Raw genomic sequence first — 27,216 nt, 5'->3', positions numbered from 1 at the left:
ACATCTATCTGTATACTAAAATCAGTCTGAAGAAGGGTCTCGACCCGAAACGTCACCCATTCCTTCTCTCCCGAGATGCTGTCTGACCTGCTGAGTTACAATAGACAATAGGTGCAGGAGTAGGCCATTCAGCCCTTCGAGCCAGCACCGCCATTCAATGCGATCATGGCTGATCACTCTCAATCAGTACCCCGTTCCTGCCTTCTCCCCCATACCCCCTGACTCCGCTATCCTTAAGAGCTCTATCCAGCTCTCTCTTGAAAGCATCCAACGAACTGGCCTCCACTGCCTTCTGAGGCAGAGAATTCCACACCTTCACCACTCTCTGACCGAAAAAGTTCTTCCTCATCTCCGTTCTAAATGGCCTACCCCTTATTCTTAAACTGTGTGTGGCCCCTTGTTCTGGACTCCCCCAACATTGGGAACATGTTTCCTGCCTCTAACGTGTCCAATCCCCTAATTATCTTATATGTTTCAATAAGATCCCCCCCTCATCCTTCCAAATTCCAGTGTATACAAGCCTAATCGCTCCAGCCTTTCAACATACGACAGTCCCGCCATTCCGGGAATTAAGCTGGTGAACCTACGCTCCATTGAAATCGGTGTTGTATTTTTAAAGTTATTCACATTTTGAAGTTTCAAAAGGAGGGGAGGGGAGGAGGGAGGGAGGGGAGGAGGGAGGGAGGGTGGAATTGGAGGCCTCCTCCTGCACCTATTGTCTGTTGCCTATAGCCCTGACCCTCTGTAGTCCTGGCAACATCCTCGTGGTATCTCCTAAAACACTTCTTTGAAAGTTTGTGTACCATCAATGCGTGTCCTTTGCAAAGACATCACATGGTGAAGGCGTGGGCTCGTTTTAACACACCTCTCTCCAGTTTAGTGGGAGGACAGATGACTAAATCAAATCCAGGAGCTGCCTACTCAGTTCCCTTCCTGAACTAACGAACACACTCCCTCTGGTTCGAAGCACTTCAAAACTTCTTTTAAAAAAAAAACACACATTTCCCGCAGAGTTTGGCTTCCTCTTTTCTGTGGGCAAAGAAACGCCGGATTAAGGGGAAATGGTTAACCTTTTGGAAGAGAATCATTCCACCCGGTCGCTCTGCAGAGGAGAGAGTTTAAGACGCTGCAAGGAGACGTTGGAGGTAGGATTGATCACACACTTTCATTTCGAACCCGGAGTCCCTCCCGACGATAGTTTGAGGAGTGAGACTTCTTGAACTTCTAGGTTTGGACTTGCGTTGCTGTGTGTGGGTGGGTGGGTGTGTGTGTGTGTGTTTTGCAAAGGAGCACACGGATTCTGGTTATTGAATCCGGCTGCTGTTTTATTTCCCCACCCCCTCCCTGTCTTTGGGAATTTCCTGGACACTTATTGGAAGGCTGGTTTACACCGAGGGCAGATAACAAAGTGCTGGGGCAAATCAGCAGCCTCTCTGGAGAGAAGGAATGGTTAACACTTCAGGTCGAGACCCCTCTTCAGTCACCCACATTCCTTCTCTCCAGAGATGCTGCCTGTCCCCCTGAGTTACTCCAGCATTTTGTGTCTATCCTCGGTGTAAAAACCAGTTATTTCCTCCCCATTCCTTCTCTCCAGAGATAGAACATAGAAACATAGAAAATAGGTGCAGGAGTAGGCCATTCGGCCCTTCGAGCCAGTACGCACCGCCATTCAATATGATCGTGGCTGATCATCCAACTCAGTATCCCGTACCTGCCTTCTCTCCATACCCCCTGATCCCTTTAGCAAAAAGGGCCACATCTAACTCCCTCTTAAATATAGCCAATGAACTGGCCTCAACTACCTTCTGTGGCAGAGAATTCCACAGATTCACCACTCTCTGTGTGTGAAGAAATGTTTTCTCATCTCGGTCCTAAAAGACTTCCCCCTTATCCTTAAGCTGTGACCCCCTGGTTCTGGACTCCCCCAACATCGGGAACAATCTTCCCGCATCTAGCCTCTCCAACCCCTTAAGAATTTTGTAAGTTTCTATAAGATCCTGCCTGCCCCGCTGAGTTACTCCAGCGTTTTCGAGTTAAACCAGCATCTGCAGTTCCTTCCTGACACCATTCAGCCAACAATCTGCCTTCCTGTTCTTGCCACCAAAGTGGACAACTTCACATTTATTTATCCGCCTTCTCCTGCACCTGCCCGCGTCTGCCTTCGGTGGAAGCCAGCCAGCGTCCGGAGTTTCTTTCCTCCTGTTTTCGAAAACCATCTCTGGAGAGGGTCGCTGTCAAATGGCATTTCCATCACTTGCTCCACACACCGTTCCAGAGGTCACGTTGTATTTCAGCGGTCGAGTGGGTTAGATGTGACCTGGCAGCCAAGGTTATCTCTTCCCTCCCCTCCACCTCTCCACTCCTCCGTTGTCCGACCCACCAGAACCTCCTCCACCCACCCCAATCCCTCCATCCTCCCTCCCTTCTCCATTGCCCTCTACTCCTTCCCTCCATCTCCCACCCTTCCCTCCATCCCACACCCTTCCCTCCATCCTCCACCCTTCCCTCCATCCCCCACCCTTCCCTCCATCCCCCACCCTTCCCTCCATCCCCCACCCTTCCCTCCATCCCCCACCCTTCCCTCCATCCCCCACCCTTCCCTCCATCCCCCACCCTTCCCTCCATCCCCCACCCGTCCCTCCATCCCCCACCCTTCCCTCCATCTCCCACCCTTCCCTCCATCCCCCACCCTTCCCTCCATCCCCCACCCTTCCCTCCATCCCCCACCCTTCCCTCCATCCCCCACCCTTCCCTCCATCTCCCACCCTTCCCTCCATCCCCCACCCTTCCCTCCATCCCCCACCCTTCCCTCCATCCCCCACCCTTCCCTCCATCCCCCACCCTTCCCTCCATCTCCCACCCTTCCCTCCATCCCCCAGGGTGCGAGGAGATGGGGGAGGAGAGGGGGGGGGGGGCGAGATGGGTAGGAAAAGAGTGGGGGAGGAGAGGGGATGGGGGGAGGGGGAGGAGATGGGCAGAGAAGAGGGGGAAAGAGAGGGGGTGGAGGAGAGAGGAGGGAGGAGAGGGTAGGGGGAAGGAGAGGGGGGGAGGGGTGGGGGGGAGAGGAGAGGTTGGGGAGGAAGGGGGAGAGGGTGGGGGAGAGGAGAGGGGGGAAGGAGGGGAGGGAGGAGAGGATGGGGGGAGAGGGTGGGGGGAAGGAGAGAGGGGGTGGAGGAGAGGGGGTGGAGGGGTGGGGGGGAAGAGAGGAGGGAGGAAAGGGGGGGAGGAGATGGGGTAGAATGGGGGGGAAGGAGATGAGGAGGGGTAGAGGAGAAGGTGGAAGGGGGATAGGGGAGGGGGTGGAGGAGAGGGGGTGAGGAGATGGGAGGGGGAGAGGGTTGGGGGGTAGAGGAGAGGAGGGGAGGAGATGGGAAGAGAGAGGGTTGGGAGGGGAAGATGGGGGGTAGAGGAGAGGAGGGGAGGAGAGGGGGTGGTGGAGATGGGAGGGGGAGAGGAGAAGGTGGAAGGGGGATAGGGGATGGGTGAGGGGGAGAGGGTGGGGAGGAGAGGGGGGGAGGAGATGGGAGGGGGAGAGGGTGGGGGGGAGAGGGGGGGAGGAGAGGGTGGGAGGGGGAGAGGGTGGGGGGGAGAGGAGAAGGGGGAAGACTATTTGATGTTCAGGTGAGAGGGGGGCAAAGTTTAAAGGAGGCATGATCTTTACACGGAGGGTGGTGGGGGCCTGGGGTTGTTGGCGGAGGCAGATACGATAGTGACATTCAAGAGGCAGACAGACACAAAATGCCGGAGTAACCCAGCGGGTCGGGCAGCATCCCTGGAGAGAAGGAACGGGTGACGTTTCGGGTCGAGACCCTCGAAGAAGGCCACCCGTTCCTTCTCTCCGGAGACGCTGCCTGTCCCGCTGAGCCACGCCACCATTTTGTGCCCGTCTCCGTGGTAAGCCAGCGTCTGCAGTTCCTTTCCTGGGCTTTTGGACGGACGCGTGGGTACGCAGGGAATGGGAGGATGTGGATTGCGTGCAGGAAGCGGGGAGAGTGATTTAATGTCGCCTGGTGTTCCTGTGTAGTATTGTTTTTAAGTTCGATGTTATCAAGTTTCCTGGCACAGACCGTAATTGGACTCGTCCCACAATTGCATCTCACTCCTGACATGTGGCTTGTAGATAGCCGGAAGCCTCAGGCTGTTGTGTAGGTGGGTGAGTCATAATCCACAGGAAGTTTGGTTTGGTTTAGTTTAGTGTCAAGACACAGCTCGGAAACAGGCCCTTCGGCCCACCGAGTCCGTGCCGACCAGCGATCCCTGCACACTAACACTACCCTATGGGCCTTCTTAGATTTAGATTTAGAGATACGGCGCGGAAACAGGCCCTTCGGCCCACCGGGTCCGCGCCGCCCAGCGATCCCCGCGCACTAACACTATCCCACACACACACCCACTAGGGACAATTTTTACATTTGCCCAGTCAATTAACCTACAAACCCGCACGTCTTTGGAGTGTGGGAGGAAGCCGAAGATCTCGGAGAAAACCCACGCGGGTCACGGGGAGAACGTACAAACTCCGCACAGACGGCGCCCGTAGTCAGGATCGAACCTGAGTCTCCGGCGCTGCATTCGCTGTAAGGCGGCAACTCTACCGTTGCGCCACCGTGCCGCAACAGGGCAGCGTTCCTGGAGGCAGCAACTCCTTCATAACAAGAGGAGTTGAGTATAGGAGCAAAGAGGTCCTTCTGCAGTTGTACAGGGCCCTAGTGAGACCGCACCTGGAGTACTGTGTGCAGTTTTGGTCTCCAAATTTGAGGAAGGATATCCTTGCTATTGAGGACGTGCAGCGTAGGTTTACTAGATTAATTCCCGGAATGGCGGGACTGTCGTATGTTGAAAGACTGGATCGACTGGGCTTGTATACACTGGAATTTAGAAGGATGAGAGGGGATCTTATCGAAACGTATAAGATTATTAAGGGGTTGGACACGTTAGAGGCAGGAAACATGTTCCCAATGTTGGGGGAGTCCAGAACCAGGGGCCACAGTTTAAGAATAAGGGGTCGGCCATTTAGAACGGAGATGAGGAAAAACTTTTTCACTCGGAGAGTTGTGAATCTGTGGATTCTCTGCCTCAGAAGGCAGTGGAGGCCAATTCTCTGAATACATTCAAGAGAGAGCTAGATAGAGCTCTTAAGGATAGCGGAGTCAGGGGGTATGAGGAGAAGGCAGGAACGGGATACTGATTGAGAATGATCAGCCATGATCACATTGAATGGCGGTGCTGGCTCGAAGGGCTGAATGGCCTCCTCCTGCACCTATTGTCTATTGTCTATTGTCTATTGAGATATCAAAATAGTGAAGCGACTGAGAATGGCGGACGGTGTGATAAGCGAGGCCGTTTTACGCGCGCCACGGGTCACGCCGATAGACGGAGGACAAATTGAGCCACCATTACTGTAGAATTGAGCGCATCTGAGAAAGACCAACGAGTAGATGTAGAGTCAAAGAACTGCAGACGCTGGTTCACACCAAAGATCGTCACACAATGCTGCAGTAACCACAGCTCTTGATTGTACCTCAGTATATTGGAGGTGCCATCAGAGACCGGGAGAGACCACCACAAATAGATCGGGTAGACTGCCCAGGGTAGGGGAATCAAGGACCAGAGGACACGGGTTCAAGGTGAAGGGGAAAAGATTTCATAGGAACTTTTCCACACAGAGGGTGGTGGGTGTGTGGAACGAGCTGCCGGATGAGGTAGTTGAGGCCGGGACTATCCCATCGTTTAAGAAGCAGTTGGACAGGTACATGGGTAGGACGGGTTTGGAGGGTTATGGTGGGCAGGTGGGACTAGGGTAGCTGGGACATTGTTGGCCAGCATGGGCAAGTTGGGCTGAAGGGCCTGTTTCCACACTGTATCAATGTATGACTCCATGACTCTAGGAACCTAAGGGGTAACTTTTTCACACAGAGTCTCTTGCCCAGAGCAGGGGAATCGAGGACCAGAGGACACGGGTTCAAGGTGAAGGGGAAAAGATTTCATAGGAACTTTTCCACACAGAGGGTGGTGGGTGTGTGGAACGACCTGCCGGAGGAGGTAGTTGAGGCCGGGACTATCCCACCGTTTAAGAAGCACTTGGACAGGTACATGGATAGGACGGGTTTGGAGGGTTATGGTGGGCAGGTGGGACTAGGGTAGCTGGGACATTGTTGGCCAGCATGGGCAAGTTGGGCTGAAGGGCCTGTTTCCACACTGTGCTGGAGTAACTCAGCGGGTCAGGAGAGAATCTCTGGAGAGGAAAGACGAAGCTTCTAATCCTCCCACCACACTCCATTGGTATTGTGAAACGATATCGTGTTTACATTCGGAAAAAATTAGGAGTGATATTGTTGAACCCTCGATTAAATTTGATAGGAAGCTTTATTCAATATTTTCACACAATATAAGTTGTTCCCTCTCCAGCCGTTATAACAATCTTTTACCTTTATTTGGTGGAACAGATTTAACGACAAACAGGGGTCGAAACTGTTGACATTTTATTTTTGCAGCCCAGATTCTGTTTGGTTTTGGGGTTTTTTTTGCTTGTATGCTTATTTTAGTTTAGAGGGGGTAATTTTTAATAAATATATATATATAAGTTCTCTTTTAACCTTTTATCTATAATTACATAGAGACTGGGAGGTCTATACCCTATATGTATTTTGAAACTGGATTTATATTAAGGCTACATAGAAACATAGAAAATAGGTGCAGGAGTAGGCCATTCGGCCCTTCGAGCCTGTACGCACCGCCATTCAATATGATCATGGCTGATCATCCAACTCAGTATCCCGTTCCTGCCTTCTCTCCATACCCCCTGATCCCTTTAGCCACAAGGGCCACATCTAACTCCCTCTTAAATATAGCCAATGAACTGGCCTCAACTACCTTCTGTGGCAGAGAATTCCACAGATTCACCACTCTCTGTGTGAAAAAAAAGTTCTCATCTCGGTCCTAAAAGACTTCCCCCTTATCCTTAAACTGTGTGACCCCTGGTTCTGGACTTCCCCAACATCGGGAACAATCTTCCCGCATCTAGCCTGTCCAACCCCTTAAGAATTTTATAAGTTTCTATAAGATCCCCCCTCAATCTTCTAAATTCCAGCGAGTACAAGCCCAGTCTATCCAGTCTTTCTTCATATGAAAGTCCCGCCATCCCAGGGATCAATCTGGTGAACCTTCTCTGTACTCCCTCTAAGGCTAGAATGTGTCTCCTCAGATTAGCAGACCAAAACTGTACGCAATACTCCAGGTGCGGTCTCACCAAGGCCCTGTACAACTGCAGCAGAACCTCCCTGCTCCTATACTCAAATCCTCTTGCTATGAATGCCAACATACCATTCGCTTTCTTCACTGCCTGCTACATTTGTTGTTGGTGTAATCCTGATCCCTATGTATCAATATCACTGTTATACTTATCATTTTTTGAAATTTAATAAAAAAAGATTTGAAACGAAAGAAAAGAGGAAAGATGGCGATGTTTTGGGTTGGGACTTGAACCTGCAAAGTTGGTTCCTCTAAATTTCCACCTAAATTTCAAAGACGTACAGATTTGTGGGTTGTAAGGTGCAAAGTGCTGGATTAACTCAGCGGGTCGGGAGACCGAGGGTGGGTGACATAGAAACATAGACATAGAAAATAGGTGCAGGAGTAGGCCATTCGGCCCTTCGAGCCTGTACGCACCGCCATTCAATACGATCATGGCTGATCATCCAACTCAGTATCCCGTACCTGCCTTCTCTCCATACCCCCTGATCCCTTTAGCCACAAGGGCCACATCTAACTCCCTCTTAAATATAGCCAATGAACTGGCCTCAACTACCCTTCTGTGGCAGAGAATTCCACAGATTCACCACTCTCTGTGTGAAAAAAAACGTTCTCATCTCGGTCCTAAAAGACTTCCCCCTTATCCTTAAGCTGTGAGGGGGGATCTTATTGAAACATATAAGATAATTAGGGGATTGGACACATTAGAGGCAGGAAACGTGTTCCCAATGTTGGGGGAGTCCAGAACAAGGGGCCACAGTTTAAGAATAAGGGGTAGGCCATTTAGAACGGAGATGAGGAAGAACTTTTTCAGTCAGAGAGTGGTGAAGGTGTGGAATTCTCTGCCTCAGAAGGCAGTGGAGGCCAGTTCGTTGGATGCTTTCAAGAGAGAGCTGGATAGAGCTCTTAAGGATAGCGGAGTCAGGGGGTATGGGGAGAAGGCAGGAACGGGGTACTGATTGAGAGTGATCAGCCATGATCGCATTGAATGGCGGTGCGTACAGGCTCGAAGGGCTGAATGGCCTCCTCCTGCACCTATTGTCTATTGTCTATTGACCCCTTGTTCTGGACTTCCCCAACATCGGGAACAATCTTCCTGCATCTAGCCTGTCCAACCCCTTAAGAATTTTGTACGTTTCTATAAGATCCCCCCCTCAATCTTCTAAATTCCAGCGAGTACAAGCCGAGTCTATCCAGTCTTTCTTCATATGAAAGTCCTGCCATCCCAGGGATCAATCTGGTGAACCTTCTCTGTACTCCCTCTATGGCAAGAATGACGTTTCGGGTCGGAACCCTTTTTCAGACTGCAAGATCAAGGGTCCAAAGATGGGTTCTCACCTGAAACGTCAATCACCCTTTGTCTCCAGAGATGCCGCCCGACCCGCTGAGTTACTCCAGCACTTGGTGTGTTTATCTTGGGTGTCAGCCAGCATCTGCAGTTCCTTGCTACACAGGTATGAAGGTTAATTAATTGGCTTCTGTAAATAGTCCCTGGAATGCAGGATAGAACCAGTGTTGTCTTTCCACTGACTGATTAGCACGCAACCAGGGCTCTTGACTGTACCTCAGTATACGTGACAATAAACTAAACTAGACTAGTGTGTGGGTAATCGCTGGTCGGCACAGACTCGGTGAGTTGAATGGCCTGTTTCCACGCTAAACTAAACATATTGGAGGTGCCAACGGAGACCGGGAGAGACCACCACAAATAGATCGGGTAGATGCACAGAGTCTCTTGCCCAGAGCAGGGGAATCGAGGACCAGAGGACACGGGTTCAAGGTGAAGGGGAAAAGATTTCATAGGAACTTTTCCACACAGAGGGTGGTGGGTGTGTGGAACGAGCTGCCGGATGAGGTAGTTGAGGCTGGGACTATCCCATCGTTTAAGAAGCAGTCGGACAGGTACATGGATAGGACGGGTTTGGAGGGTTATGGTGGGCAGGTGGGACTAGGGTAGCTGGGACATTGTTGGCCAGCATGGGCAAGTTGGGCTGAAGGGCCTGTTTCCACACTGTATCAATGTATGACTCCATGACTCTAGGAACCTAAGGGGTAACTTTTTCACACAGAGTCTCTTGCCCAGAGCAGGGGAATCGAGGACCAGAGGACACGGGTTCAAGGTGAAGGGGAAAACATTTCATAGGAACTTTTCCACACAGAGGGTGGTGATTGTGTGGAACGAGCTGCCGGAGGAGGTAGTTGAGGCTGGGACTATCCCATCGTTTAAGAAGCAGTTGGACAGGTACATGGATAGGACGGGTTTGGAGGGTCATGGTGGGCAGGTGGGACTAGGGTAGCTGGGACATTGTTGGCCAGCATGGGTAAGTTGGGCTGAAGGGCCTGTTTCCACACTGTGCTGGAGTAACTCAGCGGGTCAGGAGAGAATCTCTGGAGAGGAAAGACGAAGCTTCTAATCCTCCCACCACACTCCATTGGTATTGTGAAACGATATCGTGTTTACATTTAGAAAAAATTAGGAGTGATATTGTTGAACCCTCGATTAAATTTGATAGGAAGCTTTATTCAATATTTCCACACAATATAAGTTGTTCCCTCTCCAGCCGTTATAATAATTTTTTACCTTTATTTGGTGGAACAGATTTAACGACAAACAGGGATTTAATGACTCCGTGACTCTAGGAACCTGAGGGGCAACGTTTTCACACAGAGGGTGGTGGGTGTATGGAACGAGCTGCCGGAGGAGGTAGTTGAGGCCGGGACTATCCCAACGTTTAAGAAGCAGTTGGACAGGTACATGGATAGGACGGGTTTGGAGGGATATGGGCCAAGCGCGGGCAGGTGGGACTAGGGTAGCTGGGACATTGTTGGCCGGTGTGGGCAAGTTGGGCCAACAATATCCCGTTTCATTTCAGAGGCAAGGCAGTGACAACTGACCGTTTCACAACTGGACTGGCACGTAGACTTGAACCCAAGCCACACTCAGTTTATTTTTACCGAAGAGAGGCGCAAAATGCTGGACTAACTGAGGCATCCACCATTTTGTGTCTTATCTTCGGTGTAAACCAGCGTCTGCAGTTCCTTTCTACGCACTTAGATTAGCTTACAGATACAGCACCGAAACAGGCCCTTCGGCCCACCGGGTCCGCGCTGACCAGAGCGACTAGGCTTGTATACGCTGGAATTTAGAAGGATGAGAGTTTAATGTGGATAGGTGTGAGGTTATCCACTTTGGCGGTAAGAATAGGAAGGCAGAGTATTATCTGAATGGTGTCAAGTTAGGAAAAGGGGACGTACAACGAGATCTGGGTGTCCTAGTGCATCAGTCACTGAAAGGAAGCATGCAGGTACAGCAGGCAGTGAAGAAAGCCAATGGAATGTTGGCCTTCATAACAAGAGGAGTTGAGTATAGGAGCAAAGAGGTCCTTCTGCAGTTGTACCGGGCCCTAGTGAGACCGCACCTGGAGTACTGTGTGCAGTTGTACAGGGCCCTAGTGAGACCGCACCTGGAGTACTGTGTGCAGTTGTACAGGGCCCTAGTGAGACCGCACCTGGAGTACTGTGTGCAGTTTTGGTCTCCAAATTTGAGGAAGGATATTCTTGCTATTGAGGGCGTGCAGCGTAGGTTTACTAGGTTAATTCCCGGAATGGCGGGACTGTCATATGTTGAAAGACTGGAGCGGCTAGGCTTGTATACACTGGAATTTAGAAGGATGAGAGGGGATCTTATTCAAAACATATAAGATTATGAAGGGATTGGACACGCTAGAGGCAGGAAACATGTTCCCGATGTTGGGGGAGTCCCGAACCAGGGGCCACACAGTTTAAGAATAAGGGGTCGGCCATTGCAGTTACAGCATATAAATAAAGTTAATAAGTTACTATTAGTGTCGACAAAAATGTAGTCTCTGGAGTTATAAAAGTTAACAGCCCTGATGGCCTGTGGGAAGAAACTCCGTCTCATCCTCTCCGTTTTCACAGCGTGACAGCGGAGGCGTTTGCCTGACCGTAGCAGCTGGAACAGTCCGTTACTGGGGTGGCAGGGGTCCCCCATAATCTTGCTTGCTCTGGATCTGCACCTCCTGATGTATAGGTCCTGCAGGGGGGCGAGTGTAGTTCCCATGGTGCGTTCAGCCGAACGCACTACTCTCTGCAGGGCCTTCCTGTCCTGGGCAGAGCTGTTCCCAAACCAGACTAATGTTGCCGGACAGGATGCTCTCTACAGCCCCAGAGTAGAAGCAATGAAGGATCCTCAGAGACACTCTGAATTTCCTCAGTTGTCTAAGGTGGTAAAGGCGCTGCTTAGCCTTACCCACCAGTGCGGCAATGTGCGTTGTCCGTGTCAGATCCTCTGTGATGCGGACTCCCAAGTATTTAAAACTGCTCACCCTATCCACAATCGACCCATTTATCTCCAGTGGCGTGTACGTCTTTGGATGTTGAGCCCTTCTGAAGTCCACAATCAGCTCCTTAGTTTTAGTGACATTCAAGAGGAGGCTATTGTCCTGACACCAGAGTGCCAGATCAGCCACCTCCTCCCGGTAGGGTAGGCCTTCTCATCGTTGTCGGAGATCCGGCCCACCACCACAGTGTCATCAGCAAACCTGATGATGGAGTTTGAGCTGAACCTGGCCCCACAGTCATGTGTGTACAGGGAGTACAGTAGGGGGCTAAGGACGCAGCCCTGGGGGGGATCCTATGTTCAGGGTGAGGGAGCTAGATGTGTGTTCTAGAAAGGCAGATTATTATCTGAATGGTGTCAAGTTAGGAGGAGGGGGAGTTCAACGAGATCTGGGTGTCCTAGTGCATCAGTCAATGAAAGGAAGCATGCAGGTACAGCAGGCAGTGAAGAAAGCCAATGGAATGTTGGCCTTCGTAACAAGAGGAGTTGAGTATAGGAGCAAAGAGGTCCTTCTACAGTTGTACCGGGCCCTGGTGAGACCGCACCTGGAGTACTGTGTGCAGTTTTGGTCTCCAAATTTGAGGAAGGATATTCTTGCTATGGAGGGCGTGCAGCGTAGGTTCACTAGGTTAATTCCCGGAATGGCGGGACAGTCGTATGTTGAAAGGCTGGAGCGATTGGGCTTGTATACACTGGAATTTAGAAGGATGAGGGGGGATCTTATTGAAACATATAAGATAATTAGGGGATTGGACACATTAGAGGCAGGAAACATGTTCCCAATGTTGGGGGAGTCCAGAACAAGGGGCCACAGTTTAAGAATAAGGGGTAGGCCATTTAGAACGGAGATGAGGAAGAACTTTTTCAGTCAGAGAGTGGTGAAGGTGTGGAATTCTCCGCCTCAGAAGACAGTGGAGGCCAGTTCGTTGGATGCTTTCAAGAGAGAGCTGGATAGAGCTCTTAAGGATAGCGGAGTGAGGGGGTATGGGGAGAAGGCAGGAACGGGGTACTGATTGAGAGTGATCAGCCATGATCGCATTGAATGGCGGTGCTGGCTCGAAGGGCTGAATGGCCTCCTCCTGCACCTATTGTCTATTGTCTATTGTCTATTGTCTATTCCCCCATCCTGACCACTTGGGGCCTGGCGGTGAGAAAGTCCAGGACCCAGGCACACAGAGGGGTGCTAAGCCCCAGTTCCAGCAGCTTCTCAACCAGTCTGCTGGGGACTATTGTGTTGAATGCTGAACTAAAGTCAATGAACAGCATCCTCACAAAGCCCCCCTGGCTGTCCAGATGAGAGAGAGCGGTGTGTAGAACCTGGGAGACCGCATCATCCGTGGACCTGTTCGGACGGTATGCGAACTGTAGTGGGTCCATGTTGCGAGGAAGGAGGGCACAGATGTGCTTCTTGACTAGCCTCTCAAAGCATTTCATGACAACCGAGGTGAGGGCCACCGACCGGTCGGTAGTCATTTAAACACGCTGGAGAGGCATTCTTTGGCACCGGTACAACGATGGAACTTCTGAAGCATGCAGGGACCACGGACTTGGCCAAGGAGAGGTTGAATATTGTGGTGAGCACTGGAGCAAGCTGAGTAGCACAAGACTTTAGTACTCGCCCAGATATACCATCTGGGCCTCCAGCTTTCCTCGTGTTCACACGCGTCAGAGCCCACCTCACCTCATGCTCGGACACCGAGAATGTGTGCACATCCCCGGCGGTGGATCCCCCTCCAGCCTCGCTAGCCAGCGCCCCTTCGGTGCTGTTTGTAGACGGCGAGCTGGTGGTGTTACCCGTCTCAAACCGTGCGTAAAAAGAGTTCAGGTCATCAGCTAAGGAGGAGCCGGCACTTCCGGTTGAGGGGGTGCTGGACCTGTAGCTAGTTATAGAAACATAGAAACATAGAAACATAGAAACATAGATGCAGGAGTAGGCCATTCGGCCCTTCGAGCCTGCACCGCCATTCAATATGATCATGGCTGATCATTCAGCTCAGTAACCTGTACCTGCCTTCTCTCCATACCCCCTGATCCCTTTAGCAAAAAGGGCCACATCTAACTCCCTCTTAAATATAGCCAATGAACTGGCCTCAACTACCTTCTGTGGCAGAGAATTCCACAGACTCACCACTCTCTGTGTGAAGAAATGTTTTCTCATCTCGGTCCTAAAAGACTTCCCCCTTATCCTTAAGCTGTGACCCCTGGTTCTGGACTCCCCCAACATCGGGAACAATCTTCCCGCATCTAGCCTCTCCAACCCCTTAAGAATTTTATATGTTTCTATAAGATCCCCCCTCAGTCTTCTAAATTCCAGCGAGTACAAGCCCAGTCTATCTAATCTTTCTTCATATGAAAGTCCCGCCATCCCAGGGATCAATCTGGTGAACCTTCTCTGTACTCCCTCTAAGGCAAGAACGTCTTTCCTCAGGTTAGGAGACCAAAACTGTACACAATACTCCAGGTGCGGTCTCACCAAGGCCCTGTACAACTGCAGCAGAACCTCCCTGCTCCTAAACTCAAATCCTCTTGCTATGAATGCCAACATACCATTGGCTTTCTTCACTGCCTGCTGCACCTGCACGCTTGCTTTCAATGACTGGTGCACCACGACACCCAGGTCACGTTGCATCTCCCCTTCTCCCAATCGGTCACCATTCAGGTAATACTCTGCTTTCCTGTTCTTGCCGCCAAAGTGGATAACCTCACATTTATAGTCCGTAGCCCCTGCCAAAGGCGCCTGGTGTCCTGCTGCTCCATCTGTGACTCCATCTTGTCCCGGTACCTCCTTTTTGCATCCTTCACTGCCCTTCGCAGTCGGTAGGACTCTCCCTTGTAGTGGTCCATGTTCATATCATATCATATATATACAGCCGGAAACAGGCCTTTTCGGCCCACCAAGTCCGTGCCGCCCAGCGATCCCCGCACATTAACACTATCCTACACCCACTAGGGACAATTTTTACATTTTACATTTGCCCAGCCAATTAACCTACATACCTGTACGTCTTTGGAGTGTGGGAGGAAACCGAAGATCTCGGAGAAAACCCACGCAGGTCACGGGGAGAACGTACAAACTCCTTACAGTACAGCACCCGTAGTCAGGATCGAACCTGAGTCTCCGGCGCTGCATTCGCTGTAAAGCAGCAACTCTACCGCTGCGCTACCGTGCCGCCCTTATTTGCCGGATGCCAGGCCGGAGTTGTAAGCAGGGGTGCGAGCATTCAAGGCCACGTGAATAGACCTGTCCACCCAGGGTTTGTGGTTAGGGAAGATACCGACCCTTACCGTGGGGATGATGGTATCGGCTATTGTGGCAATGAAGTCCGTAACCGCTTCCGCAAACTCATTGACGTCTCTGGAACTTGCTTGGAACATGTTCCAGTCGACTTCGCTCAGTGCATCTTGCAGCATGGCCTCTGAATGGTCAGACCACCGCTTTACGTCCCTCGTCACTGTCGCTTCCCGTACTATCCGTTGTTTGTACTCCGGCAGCAGGAAAATGGTCAGATTTCCCAAAAGGAGGGAGAGAAACGGCCTTGTAGCCTTTCCTGAACGGCGTGTAGCAGTGGTCCAAAGTTCTTTCCCCCCTGGTGACACACGTGACGCGTTGGTAGAAGTTGGGCATGACCTTTTAGAGATTTGCCCTATTGAAGTCTCCAGCCACCAGCACAGCTGCATCATGGTTCTTGTTTTGGTGTTGACACAACACATGGTGTAGGGTGGACAGTGCCACGTCGGTGTCCGCATGCGGTGGGATATAGACGGCTGTGATGATCACCGAGCTGAACTCCCGGGGTAGGTAGAATGGTCGGCATTGGATAGTCAGATGTTCCAGGTCCGGCGATCAGCAACGAGAAAGGGTCTTAATATTTCCAGGATTGCACCAGTTATTGTTGGTCAAGAAGCAGACTCCTCCGCCCTTGGACTTCCCGGATTCTTCCGTTCTGTCCGCCCGGAAAACAGTGAATGACCCGGATGGGCAGATCACCTGGTCAGGCACCAGCGGGGTCAGCCATGTTTCGGTCAGACAAAGGATGTTACAGTTCTTTATAATAATAATAATAATATAACAACATATAACATATAACAACTACAGCATGGAAACAGGCCTGTCCGGCCCTACCAGTCCACGCCGACCATTCTCCCTGACCTAGTCTCATCTACCTGCACTCAGACCATAACCCTCCAATCCCCTCTTATCCATATACCTATCCAATTTACTCTTAAATAATAAAATCGAGCCAGCCTCCACCACTTCCACCGGAAGCCCATTCCATACAGCCACAACCCTCTGAGTAAAGAAGTTCCCCCTCATGTTACCCCTAAACCTTTGTCCCTCAATTCTGAAGCTATGTCCCCTTGTTGGAATCTTCCCCACTCTCAAAGGGAAAAGCCTACCCACGTCAACTCTGTCCGTCCCTCTCAAAATTTTAAAAAACCTCTATCAAGTCCCCCCTCAACCTTCTACGCTCCAAAGAATAAAGACCCAACCTGTTCAACCTCTCTCTCTGTAGCTTAAGTGCTGAAACCCAGGCAACATTCTAGTAAATCTCCTCTGTACCCTCTCCATTTTGTCGACATCCTTCCTATAATTTGGCGACCAGAACTGCACACCATACTCCAGATTCGGCCTCACCAATGCCCTGTACAATTTTAACATTACATCCCAACTTCTATACTCGATGCTCTGATTTATAAAGGCAAGCATACCAAACGCCTTCTTCACCACCCTATCCACATGAGATTCCACCTTCAGGGAACAATGCACAGTTATTCCCAGATCCCTCTGTTCCACTGCATTCCTCAATTCCCTACCATTTACCCTGTACGTCCTATTTTGATTTGTCCTACCAAAATGCATTTATTTTATATAGCGCTTTACCAGGTGCTCAAAGACGCTTTACAAAAACAGTCATAACATAATAACAAACAGACAAACTATCCTGACGGAGAAACGGCGAATAAACAACGCCAGCGTCCTCTCACGTCAGGGTCCGGCAGTAGACAACAAAAAGCACAGGACACACAGGTACAATTTTAACACAAACAGCCATCACAGTGATTGCTCCAGGCACACCCTCACTGTGATGGAAGGCAAAGAAAAGTCATTATCTCCTCCTCATCCTTCTCCCGTGGCGCCACGAGGCGATCGAGGCTCCCGACTTTTGAAGCCCCCGCCGGGCGATGGAAAGACCCAGGGCCGAGCCGAGCCGAGCAGGCCGACGAAAGTCCTGAGCCCCCACCGAGCGATGGAAAGTGCCGCGGAAAGTCCCTCTGGAATCTGATCCTCGCCTTCAGGGTCATCCAGCTTGTTCTCCAGGGACTGGACGTTGGCCAGAGGTATGCTGGGCAGAGGTGGACGTAAGGCTTGGGTTCTCAGCCTGTTCCCAATCCCCCCCTCGCTTCCCTCGGTGTTTTTTTCCGACTTTCCCACTGACCTGCGTTCCCACTGCTGCTCTTAAGGATAGCGGAGTCAGGGGGTATGGGGAGAAGGCAGGAACGGGGTACTGATTGTGGACGATCAGCCATGATCACAATGAATGGCCTCCTCCTGCACCTATTGTCTATTGTTTATGGTCTATTAACACTGTCCTATACCCACTAGGGGCCATTTATAGGTAGACACAAAATGCTGGAGTTACTCAGCGGGTCAGGCAGCATCTCCGGAGAGAAGGAACGGGCGACGTTTCGGGTCGAGACCCTTCTTCAGAAGGTTTATAGATCCCCCCCACCCACCCCTACAGTAGCGCTATCTGACACGCTAGAGGGAACAATTTACAATCTTCACCGAAGCCAATCAACCTCCAAACCTCCACGTCTTTGGAGTGTGGGAGGAGTCCCGCGCTGCCACGGGGAGAACGTGCAAACTCCGCGCAGGCGTGTCGTTCCCAGGCACCTCTGAGCGTTGGCAGGAGTTCGAGGAACCCGAGGGGTGGATGGGTCTTGTCGCTAGTTTACGTGGGTGTGTATGTTGGCAGTCTCGGGCGCAGTCGAGAGACCGACTGCTCAGGAATTAGTACCTGCCTCAATCTAAACACTCCACCCGGAGCTAAACCCAACGCTGTTCCGATTACTGTGTTAAGTTTTCGTTGTCCCTGGCACGGAAGGTGCTGGACATCTTGCCTAGCAGTTTGTAGAAACGAGGAACGAGGAACGAGGAAGGTAAACAAAGGTATTCACAAAATGCTGGAGTAACTCAGCAGGTCAGACAATAGACAATAGACAATAGACAATAGGTGCAGCAGGAGGCCATTCAGCCCTTCGAGCCAGCACCGCCATTCAATGCGATCATGGCTGATCACTCTCAATCAGTACCCCGTTCCTGCCTTCTCCCCATACCCCCTCACTCCGCTATCCTTAAGAGCTCTATCCAGCTCTCTCTTGAAAGCATCCAACGAACTGGCCTCCACTGCCTTCTGAGGCAGAGAATTCCACACCTTCACCACTCTCTGACTGAAAAAGTTCTTCCTCATCTCCGTTCTAAATGGCCGACCCCTTATTCTTAAACTGTGGCCCCTTGTTCTGGACTCCCCCAACATTGGGAACATGTTTCCTGCCTCTAATGTGTCCAATCCCCTAATTATCTTATATGTTTCAATAAGATCCCCCCTCATCCTTCTAAATTCCAGTGTATACAAGCCCAATCGCTCCAGCCTTTCAACATACGACAGTCCCGCCATTCCGGGAATTAACCTGGTGAACCTACGCTGCACGCCCTCCATAGCAAGAATATCCTTCCTCAAATTTGGAGACCAAAACTGCACACAGTACTCCAGGTGCGGTCTCACCAGGGCCCGGTACAACTGTAGAAGGACCTCTTTGCTCCTATACTCAACTCCTCTTGTTATGAAGGCCAACATTCCATTGGCTTTCTTCACTGCCTGCTGTACCTGCATGCTTCCTTTCATTGACTGATGCACTAGGACACCCAGATCTCGTTGAACTCCCCCTCCTCCTAACTTGACACCATTCAGATAATAATCTGCCTTTCTATTCTTACTTCCAAAGTGAATAACCTCACACTTATCTACATTAAACTGCATCTGCCATGTATCCGCCCACTCACACAACCTGTCCAAGTCACCCTGCAGCCTTATTGCATCTTCCTCACAATTCACACTACCCCCCAGCTTAGTATCATCTGCAAATTTGCTAATGGTACTTTTAATCCCTTCGTCTAAGTCATTAATGTATATCGTAAATAGCTGGGGTCCCAGCACCGAACCTTGCGGTACCCCACTGGTCACTGCCTGCCATTCCGAAAGGGCCCCATTTATCCCCACTCTTTGCTTTCTGTCAGCATCTCTGGAGAGAAGGACCATGTACTATTACAATACTGAAGAACACTCATAATCACGGTTCTCCCACTAGTCCTCCTGTCTCCGACTACGTCCTATCTTTGTCCCGCCCCCACACCCCCCCCACCTGACATCAGTCTGAAGAAGGGTCTCGACCCGGAACGGTCACCCGTTCCTTCTCTCCAGAGATGCTGCCCGACCCGCTCAGTGACTCCGGCGTTTTGTGACACCTTCGATTTGTACCAGCATCTGCAGTTATTTTCCTAAGGTAAACGGAGTGGTCAAGTGGAGTGCTCTTGAGATTAATACAAAGATAAACAGAAGCCACAGGGGCCACACACAGTTTAAGAATAAGGGGTAAGGCCATTTAGAACAGAGATGAGGAAAACCTTTTCACCCAGAGAGTTGTTAATCTGTGGAATTCTCTGCCTCAGAAGGCAGTGGAGGCCAATTCCCTGAATGCATTCAAGAGAGAGCTTGATAGAGCTCTTAAGGATAGCAGAGTCAGTTTAAGAATAAGGGGTAGGCCATTTAGAACGGAGATGAGGAAAAACTTTTTCAGTCAGAGAGTTGCGAATCTGTGGAATTCTCTGCCTCAGAAGGCAGTGGAGGCCAATTCTCTGAATGCATTCAAGAGAGAGCTGGATAGAGCTCTTCAGGATAGCGGAGTCAAGGGAGAAGGCAGGAACGGGGTACTGATTGAGAATGATCAGCCATGATCACATTGAATGGCGGTGCTGGCTCGAAGGGCCGAATGGCCTCCTCCTGCACCTATTGTCTACTGTCTAAAGCTGTTTCTTAGCCTGGAGGTGCGGGCGTAGAAGGCCTTGTAACGGTCTGCCAGATGGAGGTGGGTTCAAACAGACGGTGGCATGGGAGTGCAGGGTCCTTGTAGAGTGCAGGGTCCTAGTGGGTTGCCTGAGGCAGCGTGCGTTGTAGATGTCCTCCAGGGCCGGTAGCTGGTACGATAAGGCTCTGGTCAGGCCGCGTTTGGAAACAATTGTCAAGCAGGAGTGTTCATTTCAATACTTGGTGTGTGATGATAGACCTTCTGGTAACCTGGAAAGACCACGTTGAATCTGTCTGCAATAGGACAAGACAACGAGTTTATTTTCTTCGCCACCTCAGGCCCTTTGGGGTGGGCAGACAGATTCATCTTTTGTTCCTTACTTCTGTGATTACGTGTAGTTCTTCAGTATTGTAATGCTAAGTGTTTGTCCACTTTAAAGTCAAAACTGCTCCGCCAAATGTAAAATCTGCTCAAAGATCGTCGGTCAACCCCTTCAGAAACTCTACGTACAAGGAAATAACTGCAGATGCTGGTACAAATCGAAGGTATTTATTCACAAAACGCTGGAGTAACTCAGCGGGTCAGGCAGCATCTCGGGAGAGAAGGAATGGGTGACGTTTCGGGTCGAGACCCTTCTTCAGACTGAACCGTATCGGATCGAGACCCTTCTTCAGTCTGAAGAAGGGTCTCGACCCGAAACGTCGCCCATTCCGTCTCTCCTGAGATGCTGCCTGACCCGCTGAGTTACTCCAGCATTTTGTGAATAAATACCTTTGAGAAAGTCTATGGATCAGCCCACCACAATAACATTCTCAGTCAGAGAGTTGTGAATCTGTGGAATTCTCTGCCTCAGAAGGCAGTGGAGGCCAATTCTCTGAATGCATTCAAGAGAGAGCTGGATAGAGCTCTTAAGGATAGCGGAGTCAGGGGGTACGGGGAGAGGGGCAGGAACGGGGTACTGATTGAGAATGATCAGCCATGATCACATTGAATGGCGGTGCGTACAAGGCTCGAAGGGCCGAATGGCCTCCTCCTGCACCTATTGTCTATTGTCTATAACATTGGCCAACAACATTGTTCCTGACCCTGACCATGACTTGAACAGTGAACATGAATCGTTGCCATCAAATCAGAGGGACAGGGGGCCAAGGTTGGACTGAAGCACTCGTTCGTGCACCAGTCAATCCTAAAACTAAACGTCTATCTATCTATCTATACACTGAAACTCTCGTTTGTTTGTTCGTGAACCACAGCCAAAACGGTGCACGATAGCGCAACAGTTCTAGGCCCACCTTACTCACCGTCGTCCCTTTGGTGCTAATGGAAGAAGTTTCATTGAAATCGGTGTTATATTTTTAAAGTTATTGACGTTTTAAAGTTTAAATGTGCGGGGATCGCTGGGCGGCACGGACTCGGTGGGCCGAAGGGCCTGGTCCGCGCAGTATCTCTAAATCTACAAATCTAAATCTAAAAATCTAAATCTATCTCCAAGGGAGGGAGGGAGGAGGGTTGAGGGGGAGGGGGGGGGGGGAGGCGAGGGGGAAGGGGGGGAGAGGAGAGGGTGCTGGAGACCTTAAACCCACGTCCACCCTTCCCTGGTACCGCTACGATGAACCCTTGGCGCGGCGGTAGAGTTGCTGCCTCACGGCGCCGGAGGCCCGGGTTCCGTCCCGACTAAGGTTGCCCGTCCGTACGCCGTTTGTACGTTCTCCCCGTGACCCGCGTGGCTTTTTTTTCCCGAGGATTTCCTCCACAGTCCTCTGCCACAGAGGGCAGTGGAGGCCGATTCACTGGATGGATTTAAGAGAGAGTTAGATAGAGCTCTAGGGGACTAGCGGAATCAAGGGATACGGGGTGAAGGCAGGCACGGGTTACTGATTGGGGACGATCAGCCGCGATCACAATGAATGGCGGTGCGTACAGGCTCGAAGGGCCGAATGGCCTCCTCCTGCACCTGTTTTCCATGTTTCTTTGACCCAACGATCGCCTGGTACACTAGTTCTATCCGACAAACTCGGGACAAATTACAAAGGCCAATTAACCGACAAACGTGCACGTCTTTAGAGTGCGGGAGGACACCCACGCAGGTCACATAGAAACATAGAAACAAAGAAAATAGGTGCAGGAGTAGGCCATTCGGCCCTTCGAGCCTGTACGCACCGCCATTCAATATGATCATGGCTGATCATCCAACTCAGTATCCCGTACCTGCCTTCTCTCCATACCCCCTGATCCCTTTAGCCACAAGGGCCACATCTAACTCCCTCTTAAATATAGCCAATGAACTGGCCTCAACTACCTTCTGTGGCAGAGAATTCCACAGATTCACCACTCTCTGTGTGAAAATAAACGTTCTCATCTCGGTCCTAAAAGACTTCCCCCTTATCCTTAAACTGTGACCCCTGGTTCTGGACTTCCCCAACATGGGGAACAATCTTCCTGCATCTAGCCTGTCCAACCCCTTAAGAATTTTGTACGTTTCTATAAGATCCCCCCTCAATCTTCTAAATTCCAGCGAGTACAAGCCGAGTCTATCCAGTCTTTCTTCATATGAAAGTCCTGCCATCCCAGGAATCAATCTGGTGAACCTTCTCTGTACTCCCTCTATGGCAAGAATATCATATCATATCATATATATACAGCCGGAAACAGGCCTTTTTGGCCCTCCAAGTCCGTGCCGCCCAGCGATCCCCGCACATTAACACTGTCCTACACCCACTAGCGACAATTTTTTACATTTACCCAGCCAATTAACCTACATACCTGTACGTCTTTGGAGTGTGGGAGGAAACCGAAGATCTCGGAGAAAACCCACGCAGGTCACGGGGAGAACGTACAAACTCCTTACAGTGCAGCACCCGTAGTCAGGATCGAACCTGAGTCTCCGGCGCTGCATTCGCTGTAAAGCAGCAACTCTACCGCTGCGCTACCGTGCCGCCCTCAGATTAGGAGACCAAAACTGTACGCAATACTCCAGGTGCGGTCTCACCAATGCCCTGTCCAACTGCAGCAGAACCTCCCTGCTCCTATACTCAAATCCCCTCGCTATGAATGCCAACATACCATTGGCTTTCTTCACTGCCTGCTGCACCTGCACGCTTGCTTTCAACGACTGGTGCACCACGACACCCAGGTCACGTTGCATCTCCCCTTCTCCTAATCGGCCACCATTCAGATAATATCACGGGGAGAACGCACAAACTCTGTCCAGACAGCAGGCTGTAGTCGGGATCGGAACCCGGGTCTCCGGCGCTGGGAGGCAGCAAGTCTACCGCTGCGCCACCGTGCCGACCCAACAGGATGCTGGTTTACAATAAAAGACACAAAGTGCTGGAGTAACCCGGCTCTGGAGAGCACGGTTAGGTGATGTGAGGTGGTGTAAGAGTATCCCAATCCCCATCATTAATATTGGAGCGCAGCGGTAGAGTTGCTGCCTTACAGCGAATGCAGCGCCGGAGACTCAGGTTCGATCCCGACTACGGGCGCCGTCTGTACGGAGTTTGTACGTTCTCCCCGTGACCTGCGTGGGTTTTCTCCGAGACCTTCAGGTTTCCTCCCACGCTCCAAAGACGTGCGGGGTTTGAAGGCTAATTGGCTTGGTGTAAATGTACAAATTGTCCCTGGTGGGCGTGGGATAGTGTTAGTGTGCGGGGATCGCTGGGCGGCGCGGACCCGGTGGGCCGAAACGGCCTGCTTCCGCGCTGCATCTCGAAAACTAAACTAACTCTCTGTCTCTCTTCCGCAGATACTGCCTGACCCGCTGAGTGTTTCCAGCGTTTCCTGTTTGTAACTCGTAACCAAGGATGTGCCTAGGAACGACTGAATGAGGAACGGGTCAAACGCTAAGGTAGGTGTCAGGGCGCCATTTGTGTTTTATTCGCCTCCCTATCTCCTGCACGTGAGGCTTGCACTTCCACCTACCTCGCTGGTGAATCTGATCTCGCTGTGTTAGAGAGAGATGCAGCTCACAAAGAGGCCCTTCGGCCCACCGGTAGAACCGCCGCCTCACAGCGCCAGAGAGCCCGGTTCGATCCCGACCACGGGTGCTGTCTGCTCGGAGTTTCTACGTTCACCCCGTGGGTTTTTTCCTGAGACCTCTGGTTTCCTCCCACACTCCAAAGACGTGCGGGTTTAAGGGCTAGACAATAGACAATAGGTGCAGGAGGAGGCCATTCGGCCCCTCGAGCCTGTACGCACCGCCATTCAATGTGATCATGGCTGATCATTCTCAATCAGTACCCCGTTCCTGCCCTCTCCCCGTACCCCCTGACTCCGCTATCCTTAAGAGCTCTATCTAGTTCTCTCTTGAATGTATTCGGAGAATTGGCCTCCACTGCCCTCTGAGGCAGAGAATTCCACAGATTCACAACTCTCTGACTGAATTTGTTTTTCCTCATCTCCGTTCTAAATGGCCGACCCCTTATTCTTAAACTGTGTGTGTCCCCTGGTTCTGGACTCCCCCAACATTGGGAACATGTTTCCTGCCTCTAATCTGTCCAACCCCTTAATAATCTTATACGTTTTGATAAGATCCCCTCTCATCCTTCTAAATTCCAGTGTATACAAGCCTAGTCGCTCCAGTCTTTCAACATATGACAGTCCCGCCATTCCGGGAATTAACCTGGTGAACCTACGCTGCACGCCCTCAATAGCAAGAATATCCTTCCTCAAATTTGGAGACCAAAACTGCAAACAGTACTCCAGATGCGGTCTCACTAGGGCCCTGTACAACTGCACACAGTACTCCAGATGCGGTCTCACTAGGGCCCTGTACAACTGCACACAGTACTCCAGGTGCAGTCTCACTAGGGCCCTGTACAACTGCACACAGTACTCCAGGTGCGGTCTCACTAGGGCCCTGTACAACTGCACACAGTACTCCAGGTGCGGTCTCACTAGGGCCCTGTACAACTGCACACAGTACTCCAGGTGCGGTCTCACTAGGGCCCTGTACAACTGCACACAGTACTCCAGGTGCGGTCTCACTAGGGCCCTGTACAACTGCACACAGTACTCCAGGTGCGGTCTCACTAGGGCCCTGTACAACTGCACACAGTACTCCAGGTGCGGTCTCACTAGGGCCCTGTACAACTGCACACAGTACTCCAGGTGCGGTCTCACTAGGGCCCTGTACAACTGCACACAGTACTCCAGGTGCGGTCTCACTAGGGCCCTGTACAACTGCACACAGTACTCCAGGTGCGGTCTCACTAGGGCCCTGTACAACTGCACACAGTACTCCAGGTGCGGTCTCACTAGGGCCCTGTACAACTGCACACAGTACTCCAGGTGCGGTCTCACTAGGGCCCTGTACAACTGCACACAGTACTCCAGGTGCGGTCTCACTAGGGCCCTGTACAACAAGGCTAGTTAGCTTGGCAACTTGTTAAATTGTCCCTGGTGTGTGTAGGGTGGTGTTGGTGTGCGGGGATCGCTGGTCGGCGCGGACACGGTGGGCCGAAGGGCCTGTTTCCGCACTGTATCTCTAAACTACACTTAAGTAAACGCAAGTGTCTTCCTGATTAAATATTACCGATTGTGTAGTCACCTGTGTGGTCACTGGAATTTAGAAGGATGAGAGGGGATCTTATTGAAACGTATAAGATTATTAAGGGGTTGGACACGTTAGAGGCAGGAAACATGTTCCCAATGTTGGGGGAGTCCAGAACCAGGGGCCACACACAGTTTAAGAATAAGGGGTAAGGCCATTTAGAACGGAGATGAGGAAAAACAAATTCAGTCAGAGAGTTGTGAATCTGTGGAATTCTCTGCCTCAGAAGGCAGCGGAGGCCAATTCTCTGAATGCATTCAAGAGAGAGCTGGATAGAGCTCTTAAGGATAGCGGAGTCAGGGGGTACGGGGAGAGGGCAGGAACGGGGTACTGATTGAGAATGATCAGCCATGATCACATTGAATGGCGGTGCTGGCTCGAAGGGCCGAATGGCCTCCACCTGCACCTATTGTCTATTGTAACCTCAGTTAACAATGAACCGTGTTGGAAAAAACTGCTGATGCTGGTTTAAATCGAAGGTATTTATTCACAAAATGCCGGAGTAACTCAGCGGGTCAGGCAGCATCTCGGGAGAGAAGGAATGGGTGACGTTTCGGGTCGAGACCCTTCTTCAGTCTGAAGAAGGGTCTCGACCCGAAACGTCACCCATTCCTTCTCTCCGGAGATGCTGCCTGACCTGCTGAGTTACTCCGGCATTTTGTGTCTATCTTTGGTGTAAACAAGCTTCTGCTGTTCCTTCCTACACTAAAACCTGTTGGGCTGGAGGGCCTGTGTGACTCTCTCTAATTGAGTGTATATAGGAACGGTCTAAGACTTTGTTCACCTGCACCTCCTCCAACCTCATCTACTGTATCCGCTGCTCCAGGTGTCAACTTCTCTACATCAGGCTCGGCGATCGTTTCCCTCAACACCTCCGCTCAGTCCGCCTTAACCAACCTGATCTCCCGGTGGCTCAGCACTTCAACTCCCCCTCCCACTCCCGCACTGACCTCTCTGTCCTGGGCCTCCTCCACTGTCAGAGTGAGGCCCAGCGCAAAATGGAGGAACAGCACCTCATATTTCGCTTGGGCAGTTTACACCCCAGTGGTACGAACATTGACTTCTCTAACTTCAGATTGTCCCTGCTCTCCCTCTCTCTCCATCCCCTCTCCCCCTTCCCCGTTCTCCCACTAGTCCTCCCGTCTCCGACTACATCCTATCTCTGTCCCGCCCCCCTCCCCTGACATCAGTCTGAAGAAGTGTAGGAAAATAACTGCAGATAGACAATAGACAATAGGTGCAGGAGGAGGCCATTCGGCCCTTTGAACCAACACCGCCATTCAATGTGATCGTGGCTGGTTCAAATCGAAGGTAGACACAAAACGGTGGAGTAACTCAGCGGGTCAGGCAGCATCTCTGGAGAGAAGGAATGGGTGACTGAAGGTCTGAAGAAGGGTCTCGACCCGAAACGTCACCCATTCCTTCTCTCCCGAGATGCTGCCTGACCCGCTGAGTTACTCCAGCATTTTGTGCGTCTACCTATGTTGACGTTCGTTCTCTGTTGTTGCACGTTTCACACCTCGGCAATAATCTCTGCCTCCACCATCGTGGGGGTGAGGAAGGTCTCCGACAGCCTGCAGTTGTTTTGAGATGTTTGCCATAGCCCTGTGACAGCGGGTGGCTCCGGAAGCATACAGGTACAGCAGGCAGTGAAGAAAGCCAATGGAATGTTGGCCTTCGTAACAAGAGGAGTTGAGTATAGGAGCAAAGAGGTCCTTCTGCAGTTGTACAGGGCCCTGGTGAGACCGCACCTGGAGTACTGTGTGCAGTTGTACAGGGCCCTAGTGAGACCGCACCTGGAGTACTGTGTGCAGTTGTACAGGGCCCTAGTGAGACCGCACCTGGAGCACTGTGTGCAGTTTTGGTCTCCAAATTTGAGGAAGGATATTCTTGCTATTGAGGGCGTGCAGCGTAGGTTCACCAGGTTAATCCCCGGAATGGCGGGACTGTCGTATGTTGAAAGACTGGA

The 27,216-nt window shown here is 51.2% G+C and overlaps 1 protein-coding gene across 1 annotated transcript in view; it reads left to right on the top strand.

The window, feature by feature from the left end:
* The first annotated feature begins 1,080 nt into the window (after positions 1–1,080).
* Positions 1,081–27,216, top strand: part of LOC144609302 (uncharacterized) — a 94,965-nt gene continuing 68,829 nt past the window's right edge. The window contains exons 1-2 of the mRNA XM_078427733.1: positions 1,081–1,145; positions 23,442–23,543. The gene's annotated coding sequence lies outside the window, so the exon portion shown is untranslated. The remainder of the gene's footprint in view (positions 1,146–23,441; positions 23,544–27,216) is intronic.

The sequence above is a fragment of the Rhinoraja longicauda genome, chromosome 34 (assembly GCF_053455715.1).
Source record: "Rhinoraja longicauda isolate Sanriku21f chromosome 34, sRhiLon1.1, whole genome shotgun sequence".
NCBI lineage: Eukaryota > Metazoa > Chordata > Chondrichthyes > Rajiformes > Arhynchobatidae > Rhinoraja > Rhinoraja longicauda.
This window is presented reverse-complemented; position numbering and strand designations above follow the sequence as displayed.